This window comes from Helianthus annuus, chromosome 4 (assembly GCF_002127325.2).
Source record: "Helianthus annuus cultivar XRQ/B chromosome 4, HanXRQr2.0-SUNRISE, whole genome shotgun sequence".
NCBI lineage: Eukaryota > Viridiplantae > Streptophyta > Magnoliopsida > Asterales > Asteraceae > Helianthus > Helianthus annuus.
In genome coordinates, this window is record NC_035436.2 from 128882261 (window position 1) to 128892458 (window position 10198).

The window sequence follows — 10198 nt, forward strand, 5'->3', positions numbered from 1 at the left end:
GTCAGCTACACGATCCTACAAGTGGTATCAGAGCTTAGGAGGAGGCGTTCTGCAGATTTCAGTTGATTTTCATTGCATTTTCTTACTTCTACACCTTCTTTCAAAATTTCAAGATTTCACGGTTAAAATTTGATCAATTTTTCACAGAATGTGTAAAACTGCATATTAACAAACCCTTGAAAGTTTCACATTAAAATTCGGCTTAAAATGGGTAAAATTGACCTTAGATGTGATTCCGCTTGACCGAAACAGGTGATTCCGCTCGAGATGGTATCCTATTTCGCTTGACATTTCAAGCGAAATCTGGTATTTCGCTTCAAAAGTTGTTGATTCCGCTCCTATTGTCCTATTCCGCTTGAAAGAGTTCAAGCGAAATCAGTTATTTCATTTGAAATTTCTGATTCCGCTCCAAAACTTGATTCCGTTTGAAATTCAAGCGAAATCAGATCATTTTTCATAAACCTGTTATTCCGCTTGAAGATTAACTTGTTATTTCGCTTGAAATAGTAATCTTTGATTTCGCTTGAGTGTTATTTTCAGGTGATTCCGCTTGAAGTTGTCTGTTCTTGAAAAACGTGCTACCAAATCATGAGTGAAGAGTTTTTCAACGCGTTCGCTACATCTTCGATTACTCTGGCTTCCTTTGCTCAAAATATGAATCTGAAAAATGAAACCGAAACTACTCAAAAACCCCCGAAACTAATGAGCATTGAAGAATATTACGGATGGAAAGATCGCTTCGAAAACTGGGTTCAAGCTAACCATCTAAGATCGTGGGAGTGTATATTGAAGAGATATGTTCTACCACGTACTGAATTGCAAACTAAAAAACAAATTTCTGAGTTTAATGACCAAGAACGAGAAATGTACAGAGCTGAAAAATGATGATCAGTTTACTTCAGCAAGCCGTCAAAGAAGATATATTTGTATTGCTTCAACATGACAAAACCTCAAAATCAATCTAGGATGCTCTTAAAGTCAAGTTTGAGGGTAGTGAAAATATGATTAAGAGTAAAAAGGCACTACTTAAGAAAGAATTTGATCTTTTCACTAGTTTGCCCGGGGAAGATACAAAGAAGCTAATTGAAAGTTATTGTCACTTAGTGCGATCCATGTCGATGCTGAGCATAACCAAAGATCGTGAAGAATGGGTCGACAAGTTAGCTGATGCTTTACCACAAAAGGAGTGGGGAACTTACTTGATGATTCTGAAGAACACTGGGGTATATGATGGGTTGACAATTTCTCAGTTCTTTGAGAAGATAGAGAGTCAAGATCTGGAACAGCAGAAGATTGCTAGGATGAACAATCCAAGTTGTCAACAAGACGTAAAAATGTACTACAAAGACAATATTCCAGAAGTTGAAAGAAGCCCAAAAATTCAAACTGCTTTTAGTGCTGGAGATTCATCTGAAAAAGTTGATCAAAGTTCAAACAAAAGCAGTGGTTTCTCTTTATATCCGAGTGTTAATCCAAAAGATACAACATCAAGTTTTCAGAATCAAAGCTCAAAAAGTGGAAATGGTTGTGTGATACAATGCAACATTGCTTTGAATCTTCCTGATGGTCAAAGTTTCTCTGAAGAAATTGCGAAAGATCACATGGCTTTACTTGGTTCCGTGCTTCTATCTTATGAAGGTTTAGTTGCAGGACGGATCAGAAATCCTATGCTAACAAAGGAGGATTACGATCAGATAGACGCTGAAGAGATGGAGCTCATGGACATCAAATGGTGTCTAGCTAGTGTCCTAAGAAGAGCAGAAAAGTTCAAACTGATTACTGGGAGAAATGACTTTCTTGATGCACATGTTTCTACTTTAGGCTTCGATAAATCTAAAGTTACATGTTTTAAATGCAGGGAAAAAGGTCATTTGAAGAGGGAATGCAAGAATAGAGAAGCGAATGATCCAAAGAATCCGTTCGGGAAAGATGACTACTACCGGAAAGCCATATACCAACAAGTTGGTCAACAACAACAACAAGAACCACAAGTGGCTCATGGTAGAAAAGTGATAGAGGATTCAAAGAGAGCATGTTTGGGGAATCAAGAAAGTTTTAACTGGAACAAATACATTTCACCCGACAGCAAAGCATGCCTAATTAATCAAGATGATGAAAGGCTACCTGAAGGCTTTAGCTGGGATATGTTTGTTGATGAAAAGGGAGAGTTTAAAGCTTTCATTGCTAAGATTGTGAAAGAACCAGATATGTTTATTAAATGGATGAAATCTATTGGAGTTAGTGTGAAAAATGAAGATGAAAAATCTGTTTCATTAGAAGAATGCTCATAGAGTTCAGATGAAAGTTTACAAAGTGATGAAAGTTCAGAAAGAGAAGCTGTTTTTGATCAAACACCATCTGATTCTTGTTCTTCGAATGATAGTTTTGACAAATCAGTAGAATTTGATCAATCACCAACTGATGACAGTAGTGATGATGAGGAAGAAAGACATATTAGTGTTGCAAAATCTCATCTCTCTCCTGAAAGTTTTCATTTTTATTTTGCAGATCGCCTGGAAAAGCTGAAGGAGAAACGAGCAGCAAAAGAGCAAAAGCAAATGAAGACAGACAGTGATGTTCAAAATGAAGAAGTTAAAAGTGTTGCTAAGGAGATTGTTGAAACTGAGCAGGTAACTGAAGCAGAAAAGGTGGTTGAAGTTGAGAAGATGAGAAGTTGGCTGAGTTTGAGAAAATGAAAGAACAATTACTGTTCAATCTAAACTACGTGAAGGAATCTTATGACGTTTTGAATAGAACAATAACCGGTCTTCAAAAGACAAATTCTGAAAGACAAGACGCTTTGACCATGATGAACGCAACATTGATGACAAAGCAAAAAGCAATCAATCATTACATTGAAGAAAATGCTAAGCTGAAGCAAGAGTTGGAGATGGAGAAAATTGAGAATGAGAGGATCAGACGTTTATTACAAAGTTATTCTAGTTCTGATTATATTATTGATCGAATTTATCCGACTGTTGCAGGTTTCGAAGCATTCAAAGACGACAAGCCAAAGAAGAAAGATACTGGTAAGAAACCGACTGTTAGCTATAACAAGTGTTCGCCTCTGATCTGGGAAGGTTATTCTCCCAGGAAACCAAATGAGGAGCAAGTCGAAAAAGCACTCAATATAAAGTTAAAAACCGACACAACTGATGAATTACCAGAAAATATTGACATCACTTTCAGATCGCCTGACACTGATCATGAGTCTGAGTTAATAAAAAAGGTGGTCGATCAGGTGTTGGATACTGATGAGGAGTCTGAGTCAAAGTCTGAGTCTAGAGGGTCAAGTTCGTCAGTCAATAGTTCAAAACTGATGGTTAAACGGGTTTACAGTAAAGAGTTTTTGTTATCAAAATCGAATTTGAATGATGAAACATTCGAAGTAGTTTATACTTTGAATGATTCTGACAAATTATATTATAACAAAGAGTTTCCAATAAGAAGTGTCAAAACGGAAAGGATTAACAAGACTTTCAAACTAATAGAAATTAATATTCCTGAATTGAAAGCTTTGAAAAATCTTGAAAAACCTAAAAACTACAGTTCAAGAGTTCAACAACGTTTAAACAAGAAAAAGGGTTACAATTCTGGTTCTGGTTTTCAAAAGAAACCAAACCATAATGGTAGCTACAAAAAGAAAGGATTAGGTTTTATTCCACCTGAAAACTATAAAAATGACAAAATTTCTAAAACAAATACAAAATTTGTTTCAGGTGGAAGTGCAGAAGAAGAACAGAGGAAACCGTTCTGGAGACAATCAAACCAGGAGTTTCTTGCTGAGATGAAAAGAAAAGGAACTGGAGTTTTTCACAGAAAAGATACTCGAACCTGTTTCCAATGCAATGAAGTTGGTCACATTGCATCAACTTGTTCTCAAATGACAAAACCAAAACAGGGAGTATCTGAAAAACTGAAAGAAAAAGTTGTCGATATTGAACCACCAACTGAAACATTCAAAACTTTTGAAAATTCTACTTATGAAGTTGGTGAAAGTTCAAAGAAAAATTTTTACAAAAAGAAAGCAAAAGACAACCAAGTGTGGGTTGTTAAGAAGGGTGATGAAAAAGTCAGCGATGAACCTGATTCCACAAAATCAGTGGAGCCACAAGTTGAGGTTAAAGAAGGAAAATATGTGCCTTCAGAAGATGATGTTGAAATTCCATCTTTGAAGTTTGAAAATATTAAGAAAAAAGTTGGTAAGGTTGAGATCTCAAATCAATTCTTTTCTGATCAAGAGGAATTTGATATTGAGAAAGTATCCAATGGGAATGTTAAGAAAATTTTTGGGAAAATGATTGATGGGAAAGTAAAAGGGGTTAAAGATTTTTATGCGACAAAGAAAGCAACTTATAACCCGACTGAACAAGAGTTAAACTCACCCAAGGTTGGTAAGACTTGGGTGGAAATTCTTTTCCATTGAAACATCTGACTTCCTGGAGATCCCAAGTTTGTAATCGTGGATCAGGAATCGGCATCATTCTTGTTATGATAGTTTTTGCAAAAAGATATTAATGTTGATAAATTTTACAGGTGATGGACTATGCCGGAGCTTCCAGGTTGGTAAGTGTGAAGCAGGAATCGGCATCTTGATTGGTAAAATGGTTTGTGTAGATGTTTATTCCTACGTGTGTTTAAAAGGTTTTGGATATACTTACAAGTAGTAAGAGGTTGGATCTTACAAGTGATTCATCAAGGTCATTAGTTTGAAGTTGATGTAATCCTCATATAAGTGTTTTAATGAACAAGATGATGAACCAGTCCCTACAAGTGGTAAAAACAAACCTATTTTCCGGAAAAATCATTTTGATTAAAACAAACTTAAGTGTTTTGAAATCTTAATGAGAAAATAGTTTGTTGAAAGGGGAGTTCTGATTGTTTATGCCTAGTGGATGGCGAATTGAAGCGATTTGATATTGGTTGTCATTTTATTTGTATAGTTTGTTTTTAACATTTGTTTCTACAAAGCGGGTCAAGAGCTCAGTTTGTTTTTTCAAATTTCTTTAAATGTGTTTGCATTTTAGGGGAAGTAAGAAAATTTCAGAAAATCCAAAAACATTAGAAAATTTGAAAAAGCCAAAAACATGATAAAATCGAAAATGAGTTTTATTGTGAAAAAGAGGAAATGATAGTACATCAGCGGACTGTCACAACATGCTAAAGAAATGTAAAGAAAAATGTGATAAACAATCTCACTGCGGATATGCCAGTAGGTTTTTGCACATTTAGTAGATTGTGACGAGATATAAACCTAAATCTCAAACTTGTTATTTCGTGGGTAACATTTCTTAGATATATAGGTAACCCCTAATATCTTGTTTGAAAGGTCCCTCTTTCTGAGATACTAGGTCTTTATACTCAGTTTATCCCGGGACTTCTACTGAATTGAAATTCTTACCTAGTCCCCGTATAATACTTTCTGCAAATGCTTGAAATATAGCGCCGCCCTCAGCAAAAATGATTAAACAATAAAATTGATAATCATTGCTGTTGAAGAAAAGATCCTTTAAAGGGGACACACCAAAAGTCGAGTCGTCATCTCTCTGCTGAACGGAAGTTCTGACCTGAGCTCTCACGGTTTCGCATCTAACCCCTTTACAGATATCATCTATGGTATACTCATCTGTAAGACTGAATATTGGGATCTGGATACGGGAGTATATTCAAGTAGTGGGACACGCGAATAAGTTTAAGTTCTTAAGACATTAATATCGTATCTCGAAACAGTTGAACTTTGTGTGAAAATTTAAGTGGACCAATATACTGACAATCTAAGTGAATTGTTTAGAACTTAAAATGTAATCAAGCTTAACGGTGTTGGTGATATGTCTCAGAAACTGATATGATCCTCTTACACAAACTCACAAAAATATTGTTTGTAAATATTTCTTTACTGCATTTCTTATTATCAAAAATTCAAAAAGATTTTCAGTGTGTTTTAGCATAAACTTTTGAAAAATTCAAAAAGATTTTTGACAACTGATGTTGAAAAGCTGATTTTCAAAATTCCAAGTGCTAAACATGATGACATTTTTGTGAGGGGGAGTTTGTGATTGAAAACAAATGTGTTTTGATCAAATCTTCAAGTAGTTCATCAAGATTATGGAGTTAATTTTGAGGGGAAGTCTGAGTTAGTGCATATATCTAAATTTGAAATGTTTAAATGTGTGAAATTTACTTTGAGGTAGAGATTGTGCAGGTGTAAGTCTGAGCCAGGTGACGATTCTGAGCTGGAAGAGAGCCAGGGCATGATCTTGGAACAACATTAGTAGAGCCAGGCTGATCGATCCTGAGAAGCTTGTGTTTAAAGAGCCAAGTTCCGATACCTGAGGATTCTGTGAATAGAGCATGAGCCAGGTTTTGATTATGTGGACACAATTTGAGCTAGGCAATCTTGAACCTGTGAAAGCCAGATTACGATCCTGAAACAGATGATGCTGATAAACTTAAGGAATGCCAGCACATTGTTACGGGGAGTCTGTTGATGCTGATAGAGAGAGTGAAGCCCAGAGACGGTTCAAGACTGAAGTTGCAAAGACTCGACACCGTAAGACTCATCAACATCTGAGGGGGAGTCTGTTAGTGCATGCATCTGTCGACTTCGTCTTGTATCGAGTCTTAGACTAGATAGGATAGATCAGGGCACGTAGATCAAGAAAATAGGAAGGTTAAGGTTGTAAATGGTCTGATTCCGCTTGAGAATGCTATTCCGCTTGAAATGACCTTGGTCACTTTCAAGCGGAATCACAACATACCAGATTCCGCTTGAACTGGTTTCTGTATGTTTCAAGCGGAATCACCTAGGCTATATATAGGGTTCGAGCGGTATCAGTTGTAACAGTTTTCTGAATTCCATACCGAGGTGCTGTCGGTGTGAGGTTTGATTGTAATCAGTGTTATATCAATCAAATCAGTGTTTAAAGTGAAGAACAAGCTGTGTCTACCTTTGTTTCTTAGTTTCCGCCTCTAAAACAAAGTAAAACTCCTCTGAACGACTCATTCGGGTCAGCTACACGATCCTACAATTCAATTTGCATAAAAGGACACATTGTTATAAATTACAGTATTAAGGGTGATTACAATGTTTATATCAACCAATTACCCAACGGTATTTGTCACTCGACCGTATCTGTGACTATGGTTATATCACCCATTGGCTAACCATTGTCCAATGGTGACGTTTATCAAGTAATGTATACAGAACCCCACATACCGGCTATAATTGAAGATTACAAAGACTTAATCCCTGTAAATATAACCTTGAAAATAAATAGGGTTTTGGAAACAATTTGGTAAAAAGAGAATGACTCACATTGCAAGTTTATCTAGACAGAGTTTTGCCTACTGATTTAGCCTGGTAACCTAGTTAAATAATGCAAACGAAACTAGGTTAGTAACTGAATACAACATTTACGATAAATTCATGAAATCAAAACCCTCACGACGAATGACAAAGTATAGCCCGAATTCAGGCAGCACTTAAACATCCATCAGATCGGTTTCAATCGATCGGACATTGTATCATAGCAGTGATTGAGTTATTACCCTGTAATCGTAGCAGCGTTACAACTCCTTGATACACTAATTTGAGCAGCTTATCACGTTTTTGGAGTAAATTTTCGAACACAGAAGAAAGGCCATGCAACGTCCAATTTATAGCTGAAATTTGAGTTTGTCGCGGCCCGCGTAAACTTGAAGGGAATCTTGGGCGGCCCTCGAGGGCCACCCTAGCTACGGCTAGGGCTGCCGTGTCACGGTGTAGGTCTGCCACGTGCCTAACACGTGGCCTAAAGCTTATCCGGAGAATTGCAAAGTTGTCGCGCCCCGCGTAAGCCTTGCTTAACTCTTACGCATCCCGCGACAGATTAATAAATTTTGATTTTCTTGATTTTTCATGAAATTTAGGGTTTTAGGGGTTCGGGTTTTCACTTACGGAGTGTTTTAGGACATTTTCGTGCAGTTCCTTACAATAGAAGTTTTGTGTCCGTGGAATTCGAATCTTTGATGAATTGTGCACGCTCTAAGTTACCTAAGTCGTTTTCGGTGGACATTGCCGATGGGAAGTCTATTCTAGTCGATTCTATTCTTTGTGGTTGTTCCTTGATTCTTAATGACCACGTGTTTACTATTGATCTAATACCCATGCAACTGGGTAGTTTCGATGTCATTATCGGTATGGATTGGTTGTGTAAGAATCATGCCGAGATTGCTTGTCACGAGAAGTTTGTTCGTCTACCTCTTCCATCCGGTGATATTTTGCATGTCTATGGAGACCGACCTTCGAAGGGACTAAGGCTGATGTCATGCGCTCAAGCGAATAGATGCTTACGTAAACAGGACTTTGCCTTCTTGGCCCACGTGGTGGAACAAAAGGGCAAATGGAAGAACATAAGTGATGTTCCAGTAGTGTGCGATTTCCCTGATGTCTTTCTTGAGGATCAACCCGATCTTCCTCCTCCTAGATCCGTTGATTTTCGTATTGATCTCATACCTGGTGCGACTCCTGTCGCCAAGGCTCCTTATCATCTTACGCCTTCCGAGATGCAAGAATTATCCAGTCAACTACAGGAACTGCTCGACAAGGGTTTTATTCGTCCAAGTACCTCTCCATGGGGTGCTCCCGTACTATTCGTCAAGAAGAAAGATGGTTATTTTCGTATGTGTATCAACTACCGTGAACTTAATAAGCTTACCATTAAAAATCGTTACCCTCTACCTCGTATTGATGATCTATTTGATTAACTACAAGTCGCGTCCTGTTTCTCAAAAATCGATCTTTGTTCTGGATATCATCAACTTCGTGTACTCGAGGATGATGTTCCCAAGACCGCATTTCGTACTCGTTATGGGCACTATGAGTTCGTGGTCATGCCTTTTGGATTGACCAACGCACCCGCTATGTTCATGGATCTTATGAATCGTGTTTGTAAACCCTATTTGGATCGTTTTGTGATAGTCTTTATTGATGATATTCTCATTTATTCTAAGTCAAAGGCTGATCATGCTCGTCATTTACGCTTGATGCTTGAACTATTACATGGTGAACGCCTGTATGCTAAATTTTCTAAGTGTGAGTTTTGGATTCATGAAGTGCAATTTCTCGGTCATGTCATTAGTTAGCAAGGTATTCATGTTGATCCGTCTAAAATCAAAGCTGTAAAGAACTAGGGTACGCCTAAGTCTGCATCTGAAATTCGTTCCTTTCTAGGATTGGCTGGTTATTACCGCCGATTCATCTCGGACTTTTCCAAGGTTGCTGTTCCTCTCACCTCATTAACCCAAAAAGAGAGACCTTTTGCTTGGGGTCCTGAGCAAGAGGAATCTTTTCAGACCCTTAAGACCCTTTTGTGTAACGCTCCTGTTCTAACTCTACTTGATGGCAATGACGACTTCGTGGTATATTGTGATGCCTCGAACCGTGGATTGGGCTGTGTGCTCATGCAGCGGGACAAGGTTCTTGCTTATGCCTCTTGTCAACTCAAGGTACATGAGAAAAACTACACTACTCACGACCTGGAGCTTGGTGCAATTGTATTTGCGTTAAAGATCTGGCGACACTACCTGTATGGTACAAAGTGTGTGGTTTTCACCGCCCATAAGAGCCTTCAACATATCTTTGACCAAAAGGAACTGAACATGCAACAGAGACGTTAGGTGGAACTACTTAACGACTACGACTGCGAAATTTGCTTCCATCCTGGCAAAGCGAATGTAGTAGCTGACGCTCTTAGTCGAAAAACCCATTTTAAGGCTATTCGTATCTCTGATGATCTTCATACTTGTATTCATGAAGCTCAGTATTCGTAAGCTAATGAAGGAAGTCTATCCGTTGAAGTTCTTGGCGCTAACGTTAATCAGCTCGAAACTAAATCTGATGGTCTTCAGTACTATCTCAATCGCATCTGGGTGCCAGATCGCGATAATCTCTGTGAGCTCATTATGAATGAGGCTCACAAGTCCCGATATTCCATTCATCTAGGCACTGATAAGATGTACCATGACTTGCGTATGACTTATTTGTGGCCCGGTATGAAGAAGGACATTGCGGTATACGTTTCTAAATGCCTTACTTGCTTGAAAGTCAAGGCGGAACATCAGCGTCCTTCTGGGCTCTTAGAACAATCCGAAATCCCAGTTTGGAAATGGGATGGCATTGCTATGGATTTTATTACTAAGCTACCTCGTACACCTAATG